We start from the raw sequence: 10,444 nt of genomic DNA on the forward strand, positions 1-10,444 counted from the left end.
CTCCTGCCCTACAACATGGTGGGCTTCAGACCCGGCCTCTCAACACAAGATGCAATGAAACTAATCAAGACTCGAATCATAGACCAAGATACGAGAGACGTGCGGGGCATTCTCGGGCTTGACCTAGAGAAGGCTTTCGACAACGTATCACACCGACATATTCTGGAATCCATCTCGGATCTTAACTTAGGACAAGCCTTTCACGGTTACGTAAGATCATTCCTGGAGAACCCCAAAGCCATGTTAAAACTTGGAGACCACAAATCGGAAGGGTATTCACTCGGACCCAAAGGCACGCTTCAGGGGGCAGTGCTATCGCCCTTGTTCAACCTAGCCCTCGGGGAAACTGTCGGTATCCCTGTCGGGAATCGAAAGAGTTGACCACACGATATACACCGATGACATCACCATCTGGTGCACCGGCGGCAGCAAAGGGGAAGTGGAATCGAGTCTACAAGAAGCCGTCGATCGTACTGAAACCTTCCTTGATGGAACAGGCCTATGATGCTCGACAACCAAGTCTGAGATACTTCTCTACAGACCCGTCTGCAAAGGTCCTAAACCCAGGGGTTGGAAGCCCCTGGACGAAGTCGACAGAACTACACACCAAAAGCAGGGCGAGCATTCCTAGGGTCGACACCCTAAAGGTGCTGGGAATGTTCGAGTCTACCAGAGGTAACATCACGATGCTCAGAAAAATCACGACCAAGACGGAGTGCATGATTGGATTGATCAATAGAATCTTCAACAAGAGGATCGGTCTAAAGGAGGACAATCTCCTACGGCTATTTCACACATTCTTAATGAGTCACATAATTTACGTGGCTGCAATGCACAAGTGGTACGCTTCTGAAAGGCACAGGCTGGACACGCTCATCCGTAAAAGCATCAAAAGAGTGATAGGAGTACCAATAAACGCCAGCACGGACCACCTTCTTCAACTAGGTGTACATAATACACTCAACGAAATCATCGAAGCTCAGGAAATGGCTTAAGTATCACGACTCTCTAGCACCCCTGCGGGGAGGGAGATTCTCGTTGTCTTACGAATCGGCTCCACTGTAGCGATGGAACGTAAATGTGAAATGTCAGATTAGCTACGGGACAACATTATGGTTGCTCCTTTTCCCAAAAACGTGCATCCACAACACAATGCAAGCAGGCACAAAGCTAGGGCTGTGGCATTGCTCCGGAGGATAAAAGCCTCGCCTCACACGGTCATTTCGTTGACGCGGCCCAGTACGGGCACACATCAGACTTCGTCGCAGCGGTAGTTAATCACGACGGACACGTCCCTTGTGCGGCCTCCATCAGAGACAGCACCCCGGCTAGGGCAGAGCAGGCTGCGATCGCTCTGGCACTTCTCGACGATGAGAGCTGAAACATTTACTGACTCGAGGGCGGCGGTTCGGGCATTTGCCTCTGGTACCATCGCCGAGGGGAAGCTCATCGAATTGCAGTTCAGTAATTGACCGAGGAACAGAGGTGTCTTGTGGGATCCCACAACAGGCCAAATGGTGATGCAGACTGTCAGAATGGCGTTGCTGAAAAATATAGTATAGAGCGCATTACTACCATGAGTTCAGCAAAGCTGAGATCAACCATTAAAATTATGGTATATTTCTTGATGTATACTTGTTCATGCAAAAGTAGCTTCAACATTCCACTAAATACTAAAGTGCTGCATTACAAACTGTGGGCAGTAAAAAAGCTCACGTCTCAACAGTAACTCATTATGGGCAACTCAAGACTTCGCACATAATAATCATGACTATGGTCTTCAAAACAATAATATATGACTGTTGAAGAGGAATGAAATATGAGTTTGATTTCATTACGGCGTAGCTGTTTCATGTTTGCGGTTTTAAATAACATGGCGTGCATCTCACCATTTTGTCAATGTGGCCAGACATAACATCAATATTATTAATGATAAGTATGAAAAATAAGCACAAACTAACTACCGGACTGATCAGTCAAGTACTTCCCCAGCACCTAAGTTCTTTCAGGGAAGCGACATGGTGCATTTTCAACACACAGACACCGTATCTATCGATGGTTTCACGTCAGTCACATGCTTTACCGTGCAACACAGACGATTTTTTTCCATCAGCTGGTCTTTCTAAGGCCCACATCCTGCAGCAGAATGCGAAAAGTGATATGTACATAGGGCGTTCGCACGCTAAGTTCAGTGCAGCTAAGCAACTTAAATGAAAAGACATCGCACAACTAAAAAAAAATGTGGGCGTTGCATGAACTTGAAAGCACATTGAAAAAGGTAAGACGAAAAAACACTAATGCTGGTAATTAACTACTGAGAAGTCAATTTTCGGAAGAATAAAAGATTGCGTAGCGTATATGTGAAGTGAAGCAGCACTGTAAATGCAGGCACCAGTGCTGGTTCACTGACGATATGTGCTACAATTTGAACAAACCGACTAACCACCACGGCTTCTAAAATAAAGTACAGGACTGAAAAACATTTGTTTCCTTAAAACTGCCGGAGCTACGCACTCAACCATAAGCATTCTGCCACATGTGTACTACAACTGCTCCTTCTCTACTGAAAGATTTCTTACGCGATAGTGGAATGATCATCGGACACAGTCGCGGAGCGTTGCCTTGTGCATTTGTTTAAACAACTGAACCGATAACAGATTGCCGCGCCGAATCTCTCACAAGCTCCAATGCAAAAAAAAAAAGAAAAAAAGAAACGTCTCGCGCAATCTATGCTTCGGGTGCGAATGCCCACAGCATGAGAAACTGGAGCCAGTCATGCTTGGATACATCGGACACGTTTTATTGATAGCGCGGCGGCAACTTCACGAGAACCACAACAGTGTAATGTGCTTCCATGCATAAACTGCTCACTGGCCCTTATTTTTTGTCCTGTTGCTTTCAGAAAGCTTTCAGCAGCACATGGTCTTGAAGTGAAACAAAGCTGTCCATCGGCCGTTCCATGCGTTGCCTCCTTCGAAGTCAATCCGGCTCGATGACAGTACACACACGGACAATATCATCCATAATAACCACGATTAACTGCAACGTGAACCACAAATTAAGCACAAGGAAACAATGAGCAGCAAACAAATGCGGGCGCAAATTTTCTTGTTGTTTCTCAGCCACGCGCCATGCTCAGCTGCTGCATGCGGTGCGATCGTTGCCAGACTTCCAACACAGCTATCGCTTGATCTATCAGTCAAACGCTAACAGTGGCAGCGCTGCCGAGCAAAATTTGTGCATTGCGCCGTGTTGTCATTTGATAATGAAGCCAAATTAACGTAAACATATCTGTCTGAAATAATTGGGCCTTTGCTAAGCGCATTTAAGAATAGCCTCGATATCAGACGCTTTTCTCGGTCGGTGTACTTCACTCGAGTCAAGGGCGCATTTTCAAGGCGTTCCTTGGCGGAGGTAGGGTGGCTCCCCTAGCAGAGGAAAAGTGAAGTAGTGTTCATGAAACGCAATGGCGCCTTGAGTGAAGGAACGCTCGCCGCCTCGACAGAGTCGAGGAGAAGCGTTGAGTGAAGGCGTGTTTAAGAATACGGGGGTTAGTGCTGAAGATTCATTTAGATTTCCGATCTGTACTGTAAACAAATCCCCATTGTGATTCTGCCTTAAGGCCGCATTCAATCGCAAAAATATTAATACTTACTCCACGTTTCTCGCGCGAAGCTTTACTGCCATTTTCCTTCTCTTGCTACATGAATTTTTGTTCTTGCTTACATTCGAGATTCATTTCGATAGTTTGGACGTAAGATCGGATCCTCCTGAGAGAGGAGAATCGAAACATGGGGAAGTGGGTCAAGTATGCGAGCACGTATAAAAAAGAATGGGAGCAAGACCCCGAGCCAAAGGTTGGTTCTGGTGCTTTTACTTCTAGATCGTTTGCCCGTAACGTCACGGATGCAGATACTCATTCTGCTAATATCGAAACATGTTTGCCACGATGACATCAGTACACCACGTGACATGAACTGTGTTAGCTTGTGAGGTGTCGCACTGCTGGCTCGAGGACGCGGGTTTGATTCCCGGCCACTACGGCCGCATTTTGATCAAGGCGAAATGCAGGAACACCCATGTACTTAGATTTAGATGTACGTTAAAGAACCCGAGGTGGCCAAAATTATTCCGGAGTCCCCTACTGCGTCATGCCTCCCTATCATATCGTGGTTTTTGGCACGTAAAAACCCAGCAATTATTAGAGAGTTTTAGAATAGGGGCCTCAAACATTTTGGGGCCCGAAGGAAAGCCACTGCGCTTGCGCAAGATGCAAAACTGTGTTTGGGTTTTGCGTCGGGCACGCTATTTCATCGATTTAGTGGGAGCCCCAAAAGCTGTCGTCAACAAACGTGGAGGCACCCATCGAAGCGTCGGCTCTAACCTAGCACCAAACTGGGTTCGATTCGTGGTGTTGCGTGAAGTTCGTAAGCTAGGAGAAGTGATTGCGGTTATCGCAGTCTCTCAACTAACATGCGTAACGAAGATTAATTCATTAAACGCAGCTGATTCCGAATTCAATTGTCGATTTCATGGTTGGTAGGCCTAACACGAATTGACTTGGCTGGGTGAAGGTACGTATGTTGGTTACTCAAAACTAATCTCAACAAGTTGCTTGCTGCTAATAGAATAAGTTCTAAATTATAATTAAACGCGAAAACACAAAAATCTAAATTACTCTTCTTATCATAAAACGGTTTATTTTATTTTAAAATTATAACAGCTTTTCTTTGATGCCATAGTGACGCTGCAAGTGCAACACGCTATCCGCAAACACAAAACGCCTATTCTGAAACTCTTCATTCCTGCATGCCCCAACGCTAACACCCGCAAAGCTCTTTGGGGCCCCAAATTTTGGGGGCCCCTATTCTAAAACTTTATTAGCAGATCAACATGGTTTGCTTTTTGACAGTAACCGGTTTTCAGAGCATAACCACTGTTATGAATTTGTTGTTTACCTTTGCCCTTTGTGTGCCGTAGCGGCTTTTACCATTTCGAGCGAGTTACGTTCGGGACGTGCTCGTCGCCGAATACGACTGCGCGCTTCTTACACTGGTGTGCCATTTTGCGCAGTAATCTTTTAAAGTTTCGCTTACACCGATTCAGACTGCGAGTGGCATCTGTTGTCTGTCACGTAATTTTAACGCATGTTCTTGCCGTGCTGGAGACCTAATATGGCGGCCAGTTTGATGTAAATGGACAGTATATAGAGCATATGTACCAGCTAACCCGGGCCAAGCTAATTGAAAAAAAAGATGAGAAAACTAGATAGGACGCTGAGACAAATAACGCCAGGTATCATAGCGCGAAAGACTTGTTTTAGCTCATAAAAAAGAAGCCGTGAGCACGTCGCAGATCGCTGGACCGCTGAACTTTACGCCGTAGGCAGAGATGACGTCAGCGATCGATGATGGTTAACATTATTTTGCGTTCACGACAACTAAACAGCAGAGTTCGTAGTTGATATTACTGTAAATAACTAAAAATAATATGATGTCTCTGTTGGCACGACGTTTATTCGCGCCGAGTACTCGGGAGTGAACCAGCAAAGGCACACACACGATGATGATGATCACACATAACTGAAGATGAGGATCGAGCAACGTAGAATGATGATGATAGTATACAGATGAAGGAGACGTGCGTAATAAACGCCCACACTAATAACTTAGTACTATCTGTCATAAAATAAAAGCACTGATTTCGCCCTCTGCACCGATTCGCTGGAACCTAATTAAGAGCTTCCGGGCCCAACCAAAAAGTGCTCTGTGCAGAAGCATATCGCCGCAGCTTGGCTGTCCCCGGTTTGGGTCGAAACCGGATATGACGTGAGTCAGGGAGGTACTCCCTAGTTCGCCTAGGGAAAGGCGCTGCTAGGTGCTGCTGCAAAATCCCTGTGGTTTCTGCCGGCTCGTTCAGGTGGTCATTTGCGTGGTCGTGCTACCCCTCGCCAGATCGTGATCAGCCATGTCATCCCTGCGCGGTGTCATTATCGGCGACAGCCAGATGAAATTCTTGAATAGGTCGCGTTTGTGCTTGATTGACTCCATTCAAACCTGTACGTTCAGTTTTGGTGGTTACGACGCAGTACTGCTGGCGAGAGCGGTCTCCGACATGCGTTTCCTGCCTGTCGATTTCGCCGTAATCTATGTTGGCGGGAACGACCTCGACACCAACATGGATCCACAAGAAATATGCGAGAACATTAAGGCTAGTGTACTGAAATCACAATATTCTAAACATTGAGCGCTGATGTTTTTTTTAACATAATTTTAGGCGTTGGTTGTCCAGCTTCAACGCGACGTGGCCCCTGTCATGCTGGCTTTCAAGGTGCTCCCTCGCTGCTTGGACTCCGGAGATGCTTATGCGGAGCGCAAAATGAAGAAGCGTCTATTGCTTAACTGCAAATTGACGGCTACATTTAAGCGCATGGCGTGTCTGCGGATTTTGAACCACGAGGTAAGCTATTTCCAACGGCATGCCTTTGCATACCGTCCGGAACACGCATGGCTTAATTTTTTTCGCTCGTTTGAAAAATGGCTCACTTTTTTCACTGCTCACGGCGGCATAAATGCAGACCGTTGTAGTTGTGAGTCTCCGTTATCAGAATCGCATTACTGCGGTGAACAAAGCAGGTGTTGCGGTACGTACTGTGCGCGCGCCACGCATTTCGCCCTTTGTTGTATAGTCGGAAATATTGGTCCCACTTTTCAGGGCAACTTCGCAGCTCTGTGGCAGTGAAATATAATGTCTACAGTTCAACTTTCCTGTTTGAATATGTTTCTGAATCACGTTAAACATATTTTTCATTTATTTCTTTGTCAAAGAACGCGATAGTACGATCGCGCCGATTGTTTACTTCCTTTTCCACAATGTTTAGTTGATTCTATCGAATACATGATACGTGTTTTCATAATAGCACTGCATTTGAAATTTTGGTGAGGTTAGACTGTACAGGGTACTCGGGCTGATTTTGATAACATGACAGGCGACCATGATGTCGAAACGGGCCTGGAGGCTGTATAGTGGGACATATTCCCAATTTTTGCTATTACAGAATCGGTGTCGGCTTCGAGATTTGACATTATGTGAATACCTCATCAAAAAATGCACTTGCAATGCTTGGGGCACTAAGCTATCTGTTTTCTGCTTCTGTCCATGAAAAGGTTAAGATGCATGCATTATTGAAAGGTAAAACCATGCACATAGTTTTCAAAACGAAACCCTCTTTGCCTCTTCCTTGCTCAGTGGCTGCTGGGTGCTAGTTCTGCCGATTATACATTTTGGGTCACTGTGTGGCACCGCATGTGTGCAACTTGGCATGTGTTCAATCAGCAACTTGGTTTACCGTTAAGTGCAGCGCAACATGTACCACTGGGTAGACAAGCAGAACAATAGGCAAGAAGTCTGCAACAGGAAATTAAGTCAGCCACCGATATGTCGGGAAGTCAGCATCAAAAGCAACTCAGTATAGAGAAAAATGAACAAAACATGACCGGGACATGCATAGAGCTACATAGAAGTTAACGAGTGATTAGTACATCTCACTAAACATTAACGAAGGCTTCATTTATAACCGATTTCACGTATGCATGGAAACTGCCAACTTCTTTTTCTGCACAATGCTGCTGTGTCAACACACCATTCTTGAAATGACAAATTCTGTGCAAAACGTATCGATCGGTGTTGATACATTTTCTAGCATAATTTTTGTTTACTGAGGCCCAATCAGGCCAACACACGCATTCTCGTGCGTGTTGGCCTAATTTAAATACATCACTGTAGATGACTGCCACAAGCACATTACAATAACTGTGAATTGGAAGCTGTTAGCTACCTGTGGCTCGAGGTCATGTAAGGGTACATATGATCTTTTAGCGCACACTGACTTCATTCCAATGAAATTAATTAATTCCAATGAAATTCCAATCAAACTAAAGTATGCAATATATTATGCTAATTTTTACTCACGTCTTTCACATTGTACTTTAGTCTGGGGTACTACAACGACCACCAACTATAACAAACTGGAGCGGCTCCAAAAGAAGGTACTAAGAATTTTTGAAAACTTTAATGGACACCCGAGCCTATTACACACTGGTCCTCTATTCATTAAACATAATATGTTGAAAGCGTCGAAGTTATATGATTATAAACTATCTCTTTATATGTATAAAAATAAACTTCCAAGCGATACAGAACATTCCCCGTATGACTACAGCATACGTAACAGGCTAATACCAGTTCTGCGTACACGCACAAATTACGGTAGATCCAGGTTCGATTACTGCATACCAACACTGTACAACCTCTTAAAAACTCACATTGATTTCAGCGCCCCTGTCGGCACGTTTAAATCAGAGGTGCGTGATTACCTAATGAAGCAATGATCTTTTTGTCTTTTCTTCTCCTGGCTGTTTCATTTCCTGCACTATTTATGCATTCTGTGATAGTGTCCACCATGTATGCTGTACCTGTATCAAGCAAGTTCATTTCTTCTTCATAATAACTGTTTGTATTGTTTATAATAATGTTCATATTGATTGTATGTATTTACTGTGTACTGTGTAATTGTTCGAATTAGTGAAATCCACTGCCTGTTGCTCTCTGTAGGCCCCCAGGTCCCGTCAAGCTGTCTGAGACAGCTTTTTGCCTGGGGGCCCCCCAGCTTGTGTGTTGGAAATAAGTGGATTATTCTTCTTCTTCTTCTATATGTGTTACTAATTTGACTGGCTCTTATTACACTCCAACTGGATAGCAATAACACAATGGCCACTTAACGTGCAAGCTGCAGAAAGTCTGCAAAAGCTGAATATACATTCACGAGCAAAAGTTCATAAGACCATGGCATAAGCAAAAAAATTCAAACCTTCTCTGGTACAGCTGTGCACTGTCAAAAGTGTCTTAATGCATTGCATTGGTTGAACAGGCACACATTGGCTGTACCACTTGGATTGGATTTCAGCGTGCATGCGTAGGCTGGAAAAAAATTGCAGCATCTTTGGTCTCTAAACTTTTGCTCACCAGTGTAAAGCACTGTTTCTGTTGTAAATGGATGTGGCTTACACACAAGGCATGGGCATGCTAAATTTCTGGGGAAAAAAAGACGTGGCATGAAGAACAAAAGTTGGTACAGCCACGTAACCTGCCTGACCTTTGTTTGATCTTCGTTGCGCTCACAGCTTGAAGGGACTGAACTAGGCGAATGCCTTATAAAATGCTCGATTTCAGCCAGTTGAATTTCAAATTCAAAGCACATCCTTCTGTCCATCTGCTGCTATGTTACTCATTATTTAGTGAGAATTTTAACTACTGCATTCACTGGTGCTGACAGATGTCAAGTCACTGTATCTGAGCATACTGTATTCTGTTTGTCTTTAAAATGCTTGAGATGGTATTCTTGCAAGTGCTGAAAGTTCTTGAGACATGGATCAGGTGACACGGGCAACTATGAAAAGACTAGGCCACTGAAACTCGCGTTTCTGAATTGTGCCCCATTTGTTCAGCCACGCTAAAAAGTGAGGAGCCTAGCCATCTGAAGACAAGGAGCAAGCAAATTGAATGCAGCTACCAAGCAACAAACTTCGACTCTAAAGCAAACACAGTCAGCAGAATCAGTATCCAATGCGAATTATTCTTACATTACGAGCCACCATTTGACAGCTATGGCCAGGAACTGAAATATCCATATTTAAAAGGCACAAATGTATATACAGCAAAAGGTGGCAACATTCATGCATATGAATGCTTGCTACCCTCTTGCACCACCTCCAGGTGTCCAGGTTTGTGCTCGACAGTACATATCGCAGTGATCTGAATGCATTACAAACATTTGTCCCAATTGCACTGCTTTTTTTTTCTTCTTTCAGCACCGGTTTTTCGATGCATCCAAGAAGCCAAGGCGCGCCATGTTTGCAGACGATGGGCACCATGTGCACAGAGGCCGAGGAATTGACCAGTTGGGAAAGATCGTTGTCAATGCTCTTGCTCAGCAGTTTGGCCATGGTGTCAAGTGACCTGCACGTGCGGAACCAGGTGCTGTCTACAAGGCAGTTAAGTGCTGCTACTGCAACACCAAGGGCCACAAATCAAATGAATGCATGAAGTTCTGCAAGCCACCTTCTTGCCGGATGTCAACACAACACTAAATGTTGCCTGTAATCAAACGGCCCTTCTCAGGGCCACCCATATGTTGTCCGGCAGATTCAAGATGCTCCTGACCGTTGCCCTCTGCATTTTCCTGTTTAGCAAGGAATCGCTTTGCTTAGCAAGATATGTCGGTAAGGATGGTAAGGATATACATCTGGCATAATGCTAGGATTCCTTTGCTTTCAATTCTAACTTATGACTACAGCCAAGCAGTTTCTGCAATACCATAGCTCAGACCATACAGTGCAAGGGATAAGAATTGTATAATTGTTAGATTATCTCGGCCCAAAACGGG

The sequence above is a fragment of the Dermacentor silvarum genome, chromosome 1, assembly GCF_013339745.2.
Source record: "Dermacentor silvarum isolate Dsil-2018 chromosome 1, BIME_Dsil_1.4, whole genome shotgun sequence".
Lineage (NCBI taxonomy): Eukaryota > Metazoa > Arthropoda > Arachnida > Ixodida > Ixodidae > Dermacentor > Dermacentor silvarum.